Below are 16,388 nucleotides of genomic sequence, written 5' to 3' on the forward strand. Positions count from 1 at the left end.
AGTCAAAATGTCTACCGCCACTATCAGGGTAAGCTGCTAGAGACAGACCAGGATTTAGAGAAAGAGGGCATTAAAATACATGTATAAGAAAGCAATGATGGGGAGAAGGTAGTTAAAAAGCACAAACTTACAGCTACAGAAGGAACTAAGTCCTGCGGATGGAAGGTACAGCATGGTGACTACTGTTCACACTGTATTGCCTTTCCAGTCCCGGCCCCAGACTTAGCAGCCACCGAGATGTTGATGCCCAAGAACCATACTGCCATTTATGAAGTCCTTTTCAAGGAGGGAGTGATGGTGACCAAGAAGGATGTCCACATGCCCAGACACCCTGAGCCAGCAAACAAGAATGTGCCCGATCTTAACATCAGGAAGTCCATACAGTCTCTCAGATCATGAGGCTACGTAAAGGAACAGTTTGCCTGGAGGCACTTCTAGTGATAGCTTACCAATCAGCATATCTAGGATATCCATGATTGCTTCCAGCTGCCCCCTGAGATGGTGCCTGCCACTCTGCGCCACAGCCGTCCTGAGACTGGCGGACTACGGCCCAAAGGTCTGGAAGGAGAACGACCTGCAAGACTCACGTGAGGGGAAGCTGACAGAGACACCTACGGACAAAGCACTGTGCCCCTGGTGCTGACCAGAGAGCTGAGGCTGGGACTGGGTCAGCAACTGAATTCCAGTTTAGAGGCAGATTTGGTCGTGGACGTGGTCAGCCACCTCAGTAAAGCTGAAGGAGACTGTTGTGTGTTGAGAAAGAAAGAAAGAGAGAGAGAGAGAAAGAGAGAGAGAGAAAGAAAATAGAAAAGGAAAAAGAAAAAGAAAGAAAAAGAGGGAGGGAGGGAGGGAAAGGGAAGGGCCAAGGGAGGGGGGATTGAGGGGAAAAATGTTTCATAAAGCACAGAGATGTGCCCAAGGTGTCTTTAGCACAGAGACCTGAGCACTGGAAGACCCTCCTGGCAGAAGGGGACTTGTCTCAGGATGCCTTCTTCCACCTTCATCCTTATTCAGGGAATTAAGGTATGGCCACCAGGAATGGTATTCCTGTTTCACCTAATAATTTAAGAAGATGTTGAGGTTCCCTCACCTTCTCAAAAGCTGACCAGAATTTCATTTCGTTCAACAGTTGTTCATGGGATACCTTCTCACAGGTGCTTCCCTTTACCTAGAATCCTCTCTGCTCTCCTGCTCATCCTACAGACTCGGCTAAGGCTCAGTTTCCCTGGAGAAAGCCTGGCCTGCTCCCCACAGGTTTGAGATAAGCACCTCTTAGGTATGTGCTCCATAGCATCCCAAACTTCCCCAATTAGCAGTACTGCAATATTTGCTCTTCTCCCTGGGGAAACCATTCCTTCCAGAAGGGCAGTGATCAAGCCTCTCAGTCAAGGCCTGACTCATTGTAGGCATGTGCTAAATATTGGTGGAATGATGTATATGCACTACTGAATGGTACTATCCCTGGCACTATAGAAATAGGAAGATAAATTCTCTCTCTGAGCTCAGGGTCAAGCAGCTGGGATGAGAAAGAGTAAGCAAATACATACCGATTACTACATGCCAGGCACTGCTTGAAGTGCATTGCATGTATTAACTCATCTAATCCTCATTGCGACCTTACAGGTAGGAACTACCATTAGCTGCATTATACAGATAAGGGAATTGAGGCACAGAGTATCTTGCCTAAGTCCCACAGATAGTAGGTGGCTGACACAGGGTGTAAGCCCAGGCAGCTGGCTCCTGAGTCCAAGTCCTTCCCCACTTAGCTGCGTTGCCTTTCAGGGTCCCAAATGAAGACAATATACAGTGTGAGTCACACCTACCCTGTGTGTAAAGTGAGGTACACAGTGCTCTGGGAGACAGGAAGGAGAAAGGAAATTTCTGATGTTAGACCTTAGCAGCACCCCTTCTTCCTCCCTGACCCCAACCTAAAAGATTCTGCAAACAACCAATTCTGGAACCAAGTTCAAAGTTTCAGAACCTATCAATACCTGATCAAACTCAGTGCCCCAAATTTAAATGGGAAGTTGAGGTTCTAATTCTAATATACTTCAGCATATGGTTATAAATTGCTTTGTGAGTAGAGCTCGTAAAAAATCCTTTACCTCCCAGATGAGAGAAAATAAGCTTGTTAAATATTATATATGGCACAACCTGACATAAAATATTTTTTAAAAGAAGGCCCTCTTGTTCTGACCCCTGTATTTGTGGGCTTAAAAATTGAAAAAGTTTAAGATGAGGGTTTTTTTTAATGTTCAGCTTTCCTTTCTTTCATTGCCATGAAAATAAAGTGGCAATTCATGGCCATAATGGGTAATTCCACACTGTGCCTTCTAGAGAATAAGGAAGAAGGAGCCCTTCGTATTTGGTATTCATATGTTCCTACAGGGCCAGAGCCCGTGACCTTGTGACCTGCAGCCGCTGATGGGAAATGCCCAGAGGTTCTCATTCTTGTTCAGCAGCTCACCCAGCATTTTGAAAGGACAATGAAAACATTCCTGGGGCTTCTGGGCTTCTTAACCTCATCCCACTAACGGCTCATTCTATCTCTGAAGAGGTCAACATTTATTACTGTAATAAATATCATTTTCATACTTCTCGAGAGCAGAAGTGACTAAGGGAACCAAAGAAAGAAGATTCTGTAGAGTGGAAAAGACTCGAGAGGCCCAATTCCGTTAAGAACACTTACCATTTGGGGTATGAAATAGGGGTCTCTGAAAAAGGTAACCCAGGTGTCTTTATAAAGTAGAAATTCTTAAATTGAGGTTTTTAGACTTCAGAATTTCAAACGTTTTCTTTCCCTTCCTCATTCATTTGAACTGTAGAAAAGACGTGAAGGGTATTTATTTGTCACATCCAGAGAAAAGGCTGACATCCCCATGAGGTCACATTCGTTTCCTCGGTGGAACGAAGATAGCATTTTGAGGCACAGAAAGTCAGGATGCGAAGAGGTCTGGACAGATGGGGCGCTAGCATCTCATTCTAAAATGCCCTTCTCCTCTCTTTTCCAGGGCAAGTCTCACTCTCTGAGAATACAATTCCTGCTCTCCCAAAACCCATGCCAAGAAACCTCTCCTTTCAACTTCCCTTGAGGCCACCAAGCCTAATGCATGACTATTTTTTCAAGAATCTCTAACATCCTTCCATTGTCGACTGAGTTAATCACCTCCTTCCTGGCCACCAAATCTTTCCTCTAAAAGTTACTCTTGCCTCGGTGCTTTCATCACCATCATCATTATCATGACTCCCATTTGCAGACTGCTGTGCGGCTGGAAACATTATTTCCCACAGAAATTCGCTCCTGACAACAGCCCGGTGAGGTAGGCAGTGCCATTCCCACTTACTTAAGATCACAGGAACTTACTTAAGATCACAGCTAACAAGGAGCAGAACCAGGATTCAGACCCAAGACCACTGCTTCTGGCACCGCAGTAAAGGCCTGCAGCCGGCCCTCAGCAGCACCCAGCCCCTCACAGTGGGATGCGTAGGAGGGGAGGCTGGAGATTTAGAACCTGGGGAGAGCCAAAGTGGAGCGTAGCCTCCCTTCCACGGTAGAAGAGGAAACCAAGGCAAGTGACCCTGCACTTTTAACCAGCTCCTGGGTGCTGCCGAGATGGTTGATCTGTGCATACTTGAAGCAGCACAACATCTTGCCCAACGTATGACTCCTCTGCACAGACCCTCCCAAAGAGTGAAGAAACTTTAAGGGGAGGGGGCTGATGACCCAGAAGCTCCGAGAAACACCAGACCTCAGCTTCTGAAATGGGATGTATCCCCACACCAGTAGTTCAGTAAGTTCAAAATTCTGCACGATGAGATTTCTATGAATGAGAGTCACCTAGTTGCATCCCAGTTTATGTTCAGTCAATATCAAAATAGGGCTAGAAATAGCCCCCAAATGCATTTGGTAATGGAAATAGACACTGATCCTTAACTTGTGTTGTGACACATGAAGCTTTAATTATTTACCAGCTCTTAATACCTGATTCATAATTAATACCAGAATGCACTTCTCTCCCTAGCTGCTCCTTGATTGCTGCCATGGCTATGGATTAGCATATCAAGATCAAATTCATCTTTTCTTAGGAAACCCATGAATATGTATCTAGCTCGTTGAAGGAGAAGTTTAGAATGCAATTTGCGAAAGCATTAAGGAACTAATAGGAAAGGAAATTGATAATGGTCACCTTCTTAATTTGAATTAATTTCATTAAATTTAAATTAAAAATTAATATGACTGGAAAGTTTAAATGGGTCGGTTCCACACTGACAAAATAGCAAAATCGTCAGCAAGTTTTAAAATGTCCCTCGTGAAATGATTAGAAGTAATTCCAGGGGCGCTTGGGTGGCTCAGTTGTTAAGCGTCTGCCTTCAGCTCAGGTCATGATCCCAGGGTCCTGGGAGTGAGCCCCGCATCGGGCTCCCTGCTCCGCTGGAAGCCTGCTTCTCCCTCTCCCACTCCCCCTGCTTGTGTTCCCTCTCTCGCTGTGTTTCTCTCTGTCAAATAAATAAATAAAAATCTTTAAAAAATAAAGTAATTCCAGCTTTGACCAATAATAGCATAATTTGTTAAAACATACAGATTGTCCCTGAAATGTTACTTTGTAGAAATCCAGACTAGTGATAGCTCTGGTGGAAACTTCTCTTTCCAGGGTGGGAGTCAGCAGCCCTGGCCACCTGCCCAGCCCGCCCAGTACAATATCCTGCCTTCCTGCCTGAATCCCAGCCTGTCAACAAACTGCTTCCAGCATCAGAACTCACGGAGGAGTAAAGCAGATGTTTCAAGTATACCCATGACATTCTCACAATGATCACCTCTCCTGGAAATCTGGAGACTTTTCTCAATAACAAATAGAGGATGTAGAAAAACAAGCAACACTGATGGAGGCCTCTAGTCTGAAGTGTGAAGGCAAATTCACATTTTGCAGATCCAGGTGTGTCATGCCCACATTTTTACTGCTCCCCTTCAAAGTCAGATTGCAGAATTTTGCATCTTCTAAGATTTCATCCCAGCAGCATACGAATCCAACATTTTCAGACAGTGCGCAAACACAGAACCCAAGCATGTGCATCCAAACGCCTGCACCTGTGTGCACGCGCACGCGCACACACACACACACACAGACACACACACGGCTGGCCTCCATCGGTCCACCTGCCCACATCCATTCAATCGGATGTGGCTGCTTCCTCTCCTGTCCAGTGCTTTCATTCATGTAGGTGCCCTGGCTAGGCCACCCACCCTTTGGCTGTCAGTCCCTTCCTCTTTTCCTCACAATTCTCCTCTCTCGGGACCCAATGCAAATATCTCCTGCCCTTGTGGAACTTCCACGACCCCGCCCCCGCCCCCACAACCCTAACACCCGAGTTGGTTGCTCTGTGCCCTCCCCAGTGTGCCTTTTCTTTGCCATGGCCACCTCCATGAAGTGCCAAACTCCTCAAACACAAGTCAGGGCTAGAAATTCATGAAGAGAGGTTAAGTCAAATGAAAGAATGACGGAAAGAATAATGAAATTTTTAGACTAATTCGTGTGGTCCTTGTCTTACACCAAATGAGCTCCATGCTGGTCAAATGTCAGGACTAGACCGTGAGCCCCAGGAGCACAGAGACTACAGTGGCCTTGTATGTCCCACACCAAGCACATGCCCTCCACATCAGAAATGTTCAGTAAATATTTTCAAATGGATGGGTAAGTAATAGCCACCCTCCAGACTGGTCAGAACAACACATCACAGGGAAAAGCCCTGCCGTGGTTCTCCCCGGGCAGGTCACGCCCTGCTTGCTTCCTCTCAGGCCCCCATTGGGACCACAGCTCCCACGTTGTCAGTCCACAACTCAGGCCTCGGAGCCTCCGTCTTCTCATGCTTCTCTCGAAACCATGTCCCAACACTGAAGGCAGCCTGGAACCACGCGGCGAATCACCCCTCCTTTGGTTTCCTTCCCTATTATTTCATTTTAAATAAAGCTCTTTTAAATAAACTGGTACCCAGGGCTGCCAAACCCAATTGGTTCTCAGCAAATCCTGAAGGTGGCATTAGAAATCACCAGATGTAGCAGGCATCCAAAGGGAGAGCCACGTTCTAGTTTGCTTTGTTTGTTTTTTAATTGATGTCAATGCACGGTTTTGATCAAGCTGCTGCTGTCACTGGCCACCAGGCGTCCCAACAGAGGGATGTGCTGTGCAGTGAGCTGACGACTCCCAGAGAGGGGGGGATCTGACAGATCCCTGACAACAGGCACCCTGGGATCGAGCCTTCTGACCCTACCACATGCAGTTTGGATTCAGTCTTAAGAGCAGATTTCCCTTTCGCCTTCATCAGAGAGTACTTTTCAGCATGCCTGTGTCACTGCCAGCCAGCCTTGGAAAGTTGCTTGGCCATCCTTGCCCCGTGGGTTCCCAGCGGCCCATCAGCTAGAAGTCTCTTCTCGAGGCAGTTCTGTATGTCTGAGAAATGGGATAGAAGAATCTTCACAACACTCCACTCCCTCCCCCTGAGCTGCTGGGTCTGTGACAGCACTGCCAATGCCAATGAGTGTCAAGGAGGATATCCATGTGTGCCGCTATCTAGGACACTGGAATCAGGGCATCTCTCTGTGGGGCTTCTGGGGGCCCTTCCCTATCGGTGCCGGGCTAAAGGACCATGACTCTGACCCGAGACTTGAGAGCCAATTCCAAGGTCTCTTGCCCTGTGAAATCTTGCATGACCCCACCACCATCACCATCCCCAGCTCCCCATCACCAACCTTAAGAACAGAGCTGGTTACTCCCTGCCCTGTGCCCTCCTGGTATTCAATTCAGCTTCTCACTGGAATCACACTATTTTGTTTAGGGAGTCTCTGAGGGAGCTGAAGACTGAGCTCTGAAAGCCTGATCCCGAGAAACATTTACACAGAAAGAGCAACAGGTGGAACTTTCCATGCTTGTGTGAATTCCCCCCTGCCTGGGGCCTGCCCTTCCCATTTCATAGCCATTTTATCTTACCTTGGTCCATACAAAAATTATAGTGGAGAGAAAAAAGGAGGTGTGGGGGCAGGAGATGATTCCCTTGTCCTTGAGATTGCTCTTTAGTGAGGATCCAGACCCAGAAATCCATCGGGATAATCTTACATGTGAGACACACACTATAACTTTCTCAGCCCCTGTTCCCTACTGCAGAAAGGAGAATGAGGTTCAGCTCATCTCCTCAATGTGTCAATCAACAAACTTTTCTGGAAGCTTATTATGGATACCATTGTGCAGGCACAGGAGGGAAACGGAGAAAAAAAACACAAGGCATGGTCTGTATGCACATTAAATTATGGGACAGACTGTAGATACAGGAGACCAGGGGAGGGAGTAAACTCATAGATGGAAAAATCTTCATGAAGCAGATGGGATTTAATGAGACTTGAAGAATGAATAAAATTTAGGTAAATGGGTGCTGATGGGAGAGTGAAGGGTATTCCAAGTCGGTTGAACAGCATGCACAGAGGTGGGAATGAGTCCAACGTGTGTAAGGAACAGATCCACAGGCTTTGCCTTTATTCTCACTCCCTTGGTACATTTTTTCCAGAGCAAGGAGGAGAATGTAGGTCTCTCTTTCTTTCTCGCTCAAGGTTCAGTGAAAAATGACACAAAACAGGAGTCCCAGAAAACTGCAGTCATGCTGGTGGGCCAAGTGGGAGAAGGAAAAGGAAGCTGTTGTTCTTCGGCAGCTTTGGATGGATGAGCCTGGCCCACATGGGCAGCTGGTGCACTTCTGGGGAAACATCCTGATTCTGCTCTAGCTAGGTGTGGGAGCAGCCCTAGGTTTGTGCTCGGAGGGAAACATTCAGCACTTCATGTTTCCTTGTCCAGTACAGCCAGGTGGTGAGGTGCCAGCACATTCGCTATTTATGGCATGTATTTTTATTCTCTTTCCTGGTGGGTTTGAGGAGATAGATGAAGGTTCTGGTTGAAGCTGGGGCCTCCAGTTTTCCCAGGAGTCTTGCACTCACACTAATAGAGCAGGGTTCACCAGAGCTGTTAAAGATTTTGAACCTTCTAGCTGCATGTTAGAGAAGAATTTTTTAAAAATCTTAAGCAAACTTCTTTCCTCCAGTAAAAATGAGCAACCAAAAATGAATTCTCCCACGCAAACCATTTCTCCTGGTTGAACATTATCAGCCTTTGGACCTTGGCTGAAACCAAGTAGTTTCACCGTCAATCCGCAAAATACAATTATCCGCTGTCTGGTTTTCTGATAGCAATTCTTTTGTAGGTGAAAAATGCAACTGTTGAGTCCACTATTAAGAAAACTTGATGCCAGAAAACAGAGGAGCCAGCAGCAGGCAGCTCATCAAACTCCAAACCTATTTTTCCCAGCGCCTGGGGACTGAATTATCCATTGGGATAATCTTACATGTGAGAAATGCACTTCTGGGTGCCAACACTGGGGGGCAGGGGGAGAAAAGGAAAGAAATGTGTGTTCTGTCTCCAGCTTTTAAGCACAATTTTCTAAAACATTCTTGAGTTGCCACACAGGGGTGGGATAGGGAACCCAAGTCAGGGGTCCTGGAAAGATTTGCTGCCTTTCTCTCATCCAAAGAATATCAAAATCCATTAATTATCTCATTTCCTTGGTTTATGGGTATGTAATTCCCACCAACAGAGCTGGGAACATTGAACCCCATTCTGTTATGAGCAGAAAGGAAGAAGTACTCTCCCTGGGAACCAAGTGCTCACTTATGTGAAGTAAATTACCTCTTCTGCAGTGCAAAATGGTTGGGATCCTACCATTTGGGCCCCGGGAAACACCCCCTTGGGAGTAATCCGCTCAACCACATGTGATAAATTCCGCCTATTTTTAGACTATCCTCTGGCATGCCTGGGTGTGAGCCCAGGTGAAGAGATCTAGCCAAAGCAAGTCAATCAAGTTAACTTTTCCCTCTATTTTGTTGGCTTCTTTCTAAGTAATCCATTTGCCTTACACATGCACACACCACTACTCATCCGATTCCTTAGCCTCTCTTCCTTTCTCCCTTGATCTGTCCCTCTCCCCTTCTTACTACTGCCCTCAGACTTTCCCAAACCTCCTTCCCCTTCACTTCCCATTGGATGCCTTACCTCCCCCCATCTCTCCCTTCCCTCCCACTTGCCTCCCCTGAAAATGAGTCATGGTAAACAGAAAGCTCTGGTTTCCAGTGCAAATAAATAGGAAGAAAAATTCATCAGGAAAAAACAGGATCTCTTCTTAATGCACGGTTAAACCTTCCAAAAGCTTAATGAAATTTTGGCACACATATGGCATGTGAGGCTTGCGTCTCAGCATTATAAATCTGACATCAACTCACAGATATAGCGATTTTGGCTCTTTGCCTTTCTAAAAGAAGACAAAATGTTTGCAGTCATTATTGGCATTACTGTCTAACAAGAGAAAGGAAGACTCTAATTATGACTAGACAAATCATGAGCAAGGTTCATCTCATTGCAGTCCTGGGAAAACAGTGCATTGGGGGACATTAATGAGGACAAGGAATGGATAAAAGAGAAATGTCTTTAATTTGCTGAGTGTCCTCAGCTATTCTTCCATCCCAGCCACCATGGATTACAGGCTTCCTTGCCTGTGCTAAGGTCTCCAAACTCTCAGCCCACATGTCCCCTTATACGACCTTGAGGGCTTCCCCTGCTCACTCCGTAGAAAGGCACCTAAAAAAGAATGTTGTAAGCAAATTGAGGAACACTGAAGACACTTCTAGGAAAGTTAATGTTTTACAGGAATCTGGAAGAATCCCCTTTGTTACGGGAGTGACCATGTCCTCATTTCTTGGTTTTATAAATGCTGCTTTCCATGTATGAGGTTTTCTCAAAATAGGCTTATACTGGTCACCTCTAAAGCCACATCCACATGGACAAGTCGGCAGCCTTCCCAAAGTAGACAAGAGGAGCCTTGCTGTTCAGGATCCCAGCTGGGGTGAAGCAACAGGAGCCAGGGGAAGCTGCAAGGCAGAGGTCTTGCCATGGTCAGTAGCCACGGAAGATCACCAAGCATATGCATTTCAGGAAAGATGTGCCTGGTTTTATCCCTATATCCTGGATTTTGGGGTACCTAGAAGTGTCCCTGAAGTAAGAGGAGAAACTGAGGATGGCATCCCCAAACACGAAAAGCCCCTCATCCCTATCCCACATGAGAGCTGGTGGTAAGGGATTCCAAGCCAGGACCCCAGCGCAGTCAGAAACCCATTTCCCAGCCTTCTTTAACTCAGATCTAATTTCTGGTCTCTCAGGAGCCCCACCCTAATACCACCTGGACCCATTCCCATTCCCCACAGGACAGATCTGGAAATTTGGAGGGATTTAGGAGGAGGGGGCCATAGCAAAGACAAAAGCAACAGGCTCTATCCTGGCTTCAACCAGGGAAAGGACCAAAGGAAAGAAAGAAGGTTTAGAGAAAGCAAACATTCAGTCCAACAGCCTGCCTCATTTAAACCCTAAAAACTTTATAGTCAAGAGATGGCAAACATACAAATATACAGTCCTGCCTCTGAAGGCCTAGGAAGGCCCAGCATTCTGGGGATCTGCATGCAGCATTATAAATCTGGAAGTTTCCGGCGTGATCATGAAGATAAACATACAACTGCTACTTAATAATGTGTGGCAGACCTCTAGCTGCCTGTTCTCTTCTGAGGTACTTTGATATCCTTTATTGAAAACCCTAATGATGGGTTTTGGTAATGTCTACTACCATAGGTTTGGTTTGGTGGGGAGTGGATGGGAGGTAAAATGGTCCAAGATCACCTGTGACCTCAGATCTTCTCCCAGTTCCTTCAACCTGGCCTCACTCTGGCTAAAAGAAGCCTTTAAACTGACAATGGAGCTCATCCATCTGCATTCCAGTTGACCGTTGCCATGGATTATTAGCCATGGCTGTTTATTTACATAACTTCTATATGCCTAAGGACCCATAAGCTTCTTTATTCCAATAAGCATTCACTGTACACCTGTGCCAATGGGAGGAGAAAACACATGACTTTTTTACTGAAACAGACAGGATTTTTTTGTTAATAAACCTACATGTGACAGTAGTAAATTATAATCAATTTTGGACTTGGTGTTTCAGAACTGCCTTCTATTTGAAAAGTAAGAAATAACCATATTAATTTGAAACTCCAAGGACCAGGAAAACTTCACAGCTTAGCCCACTTTAAAGTAGCTAATATTTTTGTTCAAGGAACAGTGAGGCATGAGGCAGCTGAGGGAGAGCAGTTGCTTCCAATCAAGCATGATTTTGAATAACCAATATTGATTTAATGAGGTTTTACTCTATATCAGCACTTCAGCCAGCATATCATAGCTGCACAACCTTCCAAGGTCAAGCCCAGAGGTTTACCCCTTACCTGAGGTGGAAAATAATGAAATCCATCTTCCCTTGGGGAAAAAAATACCTATAAATCACATTTTCCATACCTCGTGTGGCTGCCTCATATGGCCCCACTGTACAACATGTCTATCTGTCACTCCTTCGGCTGCCTCAAGGAGACTCCATCGGGCTCTGGGGAGAGAGTCAGAGGGACGAAAATGACAACTTGGGCATCAGACTGACAGTTTTGAGCACGGGCTCTGCTGCAGTGAGGCTGGGAGTTTAGGGAAAGATTCTCTCTGTATCTCGGGGTGGCTTCTTCCCCCCAAAGTAAAATGAGCATGAACCGTGAAAGTCACTCAGCCTAAAAATGGGAGCAGCTTCAGAATACAAAGGTTACTGGAAAGATGACGTCTTCCACACTGTTCTTTATTTTCATAAATCAGGACTGTCAAGCTGCAATGCCACCATTTCGAACTATTATGTGTTCCCTTACATTGCAATTAATGCAAATATGTAACATATTAATACTAATTGTCAGTCTTACAACATAGATTATAAGTCATCCATAGAACTCAGGATCATGATATTAGCATTAAATTCATACAACTCCTTTATGGAACTATGGAATCTGTATGGGACACTGTGCCCTAAGAGAAGAGGGAGGAGATTTGGGGTTATTGCCAAGAATGCTCCGAAATGGATTCAGACCTTGTATGAGCCATACAGGGAACAAGAGCTGTGTTCCAGGGAAAACTAGCTGGAACAGAGTTAATGCTTTGTGATATTGCAGGGTTGCACACATTACTGCCCTATTTCAACTCTGGAAAGCTGTTCCTTTGGTAGTTGTGCAACATCCTAGTGGCCACTAGAGGGTGCAGCAAAGACCATCTGAGAGCTGCCCTCTATCGGTGGTTCTGAGACTGGAAGGGAGCTGTCCAGGGACGCGCAGAAGAGGAGCGGGCTCTAGGAGGCATGGGGTAACCGGGGCTGTGCGTAGCTGTGATGCCTGGGTATTGTCATCTTGGGTGAAGCTGAAGAAAGGTCAGCAAATCCCTGCCAGCCAATCACTAGGTCTGGAAGCCCAGAAGGTAGGCATGAGGGTTCTAGCCAGCTAAGATTGCTGGTGAAGGGATTGCTATTGTGGCTTCCAGAAAACGGCGTCCTTGCTTTTCCTCATATATTGGTGAAGATATTATCAACATGTACAACTACGTGTCCATTTTTGTGAATTATCCCAGATTATCTACTTTTATGTCATAGCTTCCACAGACGGGTAGCATTAGGGATAACAGGCATTTTGGGGCCATAAACCCAAGGATATCTCCAACACACCTCCACCAAAACTTTCATTCCCCTTCATCTCACTCTCAGCCAACACCCTTCCACTCATTAAGCACCTACTATGTGCTAGAGTTAGGATTACAGTGGTAGGAGAGAGAAAAAAGACAGTTCCTGACCACAAGGAAATTACCAAAGTCTCCTTCTCTACTTCCTTTCACTCAGCATGTGGGGAGAAGATCATGTGAAATAAAACCTGGGAAAATATTTGGGGGCCAGGTAGTGAAAAGCATTAAATGTTATGCCAAGAACTTTAAATTTCATCCCACTGGCAACGGGTAGCAACACAAGATTTTCAGCAGGAGATTTAGATCTACCTTTGAGTTTTCAAAAAATCTGGAGTCTAAAAAATGTTTTCCACTTTCTTAGTAATGCAATTAAAACACTGAAATGGCATTTTAACCTGTTGGACTGCCAAAGCTGTTTTCCAAGACAACAATCAGTTTGGGTAGGGATTCCTGAAAATTGACAGTATTATCCCTTACTGACAGGAGTTAAATTTGGCACAATCCTTGAGGTTAATTTGTCATATATATAAAACATACAAAATGTTGCATCCCCTTTGATCTAAAATTGCTACTAATTCACATGAGAAATGGCAGAAGCCTAATCTAAAGCAGAGACAGGAAGGTAGTGAGGTAAAGAAGAGAAAATTGAAAAAGGTTTATTCCAAAGACAGAAGCCATAAAGGCTGGTAACCAATTATATTGGGAATGATAAATAAGGAGGAATGTGACCCCATGGATTTCAGCCTAGGCAACTAGATCTATGTAGATGCATTATATCACACAACAATTAGAACAGAAAAAGGGATAAATTACAAGAGGGCAATTAAAAGTTAACTCTTGAACATTTAGGAGAACAGAGTGTGTAAGGGGAAATATCTGTGGGACACCCAAACGAGAAGCCTAATTGGATATGAAGATTGCAGGAGAGGGAATCTGGAAAGCATCTGTGATATTTAAGAAGAGTACTGAGTAGTCAAACCAGAAATCATATTGCAAAGACCTAACGAACGGAAAGCAAGCAAGTAAGAAAGTTGAAATAGAGAGTAGACCACAGAGTTGGGGCACTAGCTTGAAGGATAATAGAATCAAGGGAATGATTTTTTTGTGCTAAGAATTTATCAGTGGAAGTAGCTTGAGAGTTTAAAGCTGAGTGGGAACACCCAGTGGAAGGGAAGAAAGAGAAGGAGAAACAATTTTAAGAAAGTAGGGGTTGGGTTGCCTGATTTAAGCAAAGAAAACTACAGGACACTCAGTTAAACTTAAGTTTCAGAAAAATAGTGAATAGGGTTTTTTTTTAAGATTTTATTTATTTATCTGAGAGAGAGAGAAAGCACAAGAGGGGGTAGGGTCAGAGGGAGAAGCAGCCTCCCCGCCGAGCAGAGAGCCCAATGTGGGACTCGATCCCGGGACTCTGGATCATGACCTGAGCCGAAGGCAGTCGCTTAACCAACTGAGCCACCCAGGTGCCCTAGTGAATAGTTTTTTAGTGTAAGTATGCCTCACGCAATATTCGGGACATACTTGTAGTAAAAATTTTTGTTTCCCATATCTGAAATTCCAGTTTAATTGGGTGCCCTGTGATCGTCTTAGTTTTCAGGCAACTCTAGGTTGAGGGAGGACAAGAAGCCCAGGAAGAAGGACAAGTGGGAAGGGGTGCGGGCATGTCTGCTGTGACACGGTTGAGGAGATGACCAGTGAAGAGAAAGGTATTTCGGAGGAAACATGAAGCTACTTTAGGGCCCTCAGAAATCATGTTCTGTGTTTCCTCAAAGATGAAGGTCAGGTTATCTTTAGAAAGTGAGTGCGTCAGAGGACAGCATGGAGAAGTTGGGATCATTCAACTGTGGAGACTAGAAGGGACAGCCAACTAGGGAAAGGACCACCAAGAAGCATGGAGGGCCCACTGGCTCTGGAAATTGTCCATGTGTGCTGGGTAGAGTGAATAAAATGGAAGTTCAAGGAGGAGCCAGATGCGGGACCTCAAAGACCATGTGATGGAGTTTACATTTCATTCTTACCTGGTCATGGGAAGCCAAGTCAGTGAGAGGCTTTGTGTTTTTTTAAGCCCCCTCTGGCTACTTGTGGGGAAAGAATTAAAGGTAAGGAAGAATAGATGTTGGGGAAATTAGAATAATGTTCAGGAAAAAGATGGAGAGAGACAGACAGCGGCAGAGAGACAGAGAGGGCACTGAAGACAGAATAATCAAGACTTGCCAATTGACTGGATTTGGGGAAATGATTAGGAAAAAAGAGGTAAAGGAGAGATGTTCAAGAAAATTCCCTAATTTCTAACACAAATGAGTAAACAAAGAACACTGAGTTACAGAAAACAAGAGGGAAACAGGATTAGCAAAAGGGACACTACACCCAGCCTTTCTCCCTCACATCCACTAGAACCATGAGGGGAAGTAGAGATGGCCTGGACTGTGGTATCTACCTATTCTTTGAGAACTTCATTACTGAGCAATTCACATTCACATCTGAAATCTATAACAATGCCACAGGATGTTATTATCTCTGTGTGGCAGGATAATATTTGGAATTATTAATTAGTTTTCTGTTTTTCCCTGGCTAGTTCACTTTTCCCACCTCTTCACCACTCCTAATTCAAGCAGCTAGACCAGTCAATACTCACTGCATTAAGGGCAAATCATACAGGGGAGAATACAGAAAAGAAAGAACGAATATTCTAGCATTCCACTCTGAAAATTTAATGTTCTTAAAAGACTCAGGAGGACCTGGGCATAGGTTAAACATTGAGTGGAATGAAGTTTCAGAGCAGTTTGCCCTGGGGACTAGAAAGCTTTTTTTTCTGGCTAGGGAGAGGGAAGACAAAGAGAGCCATGACACCATGGATTTTTCTGGGCCCTGGAGTGGGGATCTTGCACCTACTGACCAGTAGAGCCCCCTGGAGACCATAAGGCCTTCAGAGAAGTATGTATGAGTTGGGACAAGAATACCTTAGCAGCACGCCAGAGACTTTTTTGCCCTAGTGTTGCCTGGAAGCAGCAAATTTTACAGGGGTCTCAGGTAGAACATGGAATTAAAAGAAAACCGCAGGATCTGATAAATCTACATGGAGAGGAGCAAGGGACACCCCAAGGGCAACCTGAGGTCAATGGGTGACCAAAATCCAGATGGGGCAAAGCACACTGTGTTAGGTTTCTGTGGATAGATGATAGCAAGGCCAAGATGAGCTCTCCCCAAGGTTCTGACACCGCGAGAAAGAAAGAAAAGTGAGCATGGCCCCTAATTTAGCTGTGGTCAACCTACTGCCAACGCAACGGTATGGAGTCTTCTGATACATATAAAACTGTTATTGGAAAATTTGGAAGTTACTTTTTTGTACACCTGACGTGGATGAACTGATGAACGGAGATTGATATCTCCTGCTTACATTTCATAAATGGACAAACTCGGGCTGGGGTGCTGCTGAGCCTTTCCACAAAACTGAGCAAAGGGAGGAGCAGAGTGAAACCCAGGTGCACCTCGCTCCAAAGCCCACCTGCTTCCCACCACTGTGACTCTTCACTCAAGGGAGCAGTTTTCACCCTCCCCCCCCTTTTTTTTTTCTGAAGTACTGACTTCCATTACAGATCAACCTCACGAAAAGGTGGGAGTTGTCAATGCCAACCACCAGGAGAGTGTTTCGAGATCTCAAGAGCTAAGGAGCCTTCCAAATTAGAAACGTTCTCCATAAACAGTCAGTTACCCGGATGT

General features: G+C 45.2%; 1 pseudogene; it reads left to right on the top strand.

Annotated features, from left to right (window-relative positions):
- Nucleotides 1-237: 237 nt before the first annotated feature.
- On the top strand, nucleotides 238-731 carry LOC113920762 (annotated as a pseudogene).
- The last annotated feature ends 15,657 nt before the right edge of the window (nucleotides 732-16,388 follow it).

The sequence above is a fragment of the Zalophus californianus genome, chromosome 3, assembly GCF_009762305.2.
Source record: "Zalophus californianus isolate mZalCal1 chromosome 3, mZalCal1.pri.v2, whole genome shotgun sequence".
NCBI classification, from domain to species: domain Eukaryota; kingdom Metazoa; phylum Chordata; class Mammalia; order Carnivora; family Otariidae; genus Zalophus; species Zalophus californianus.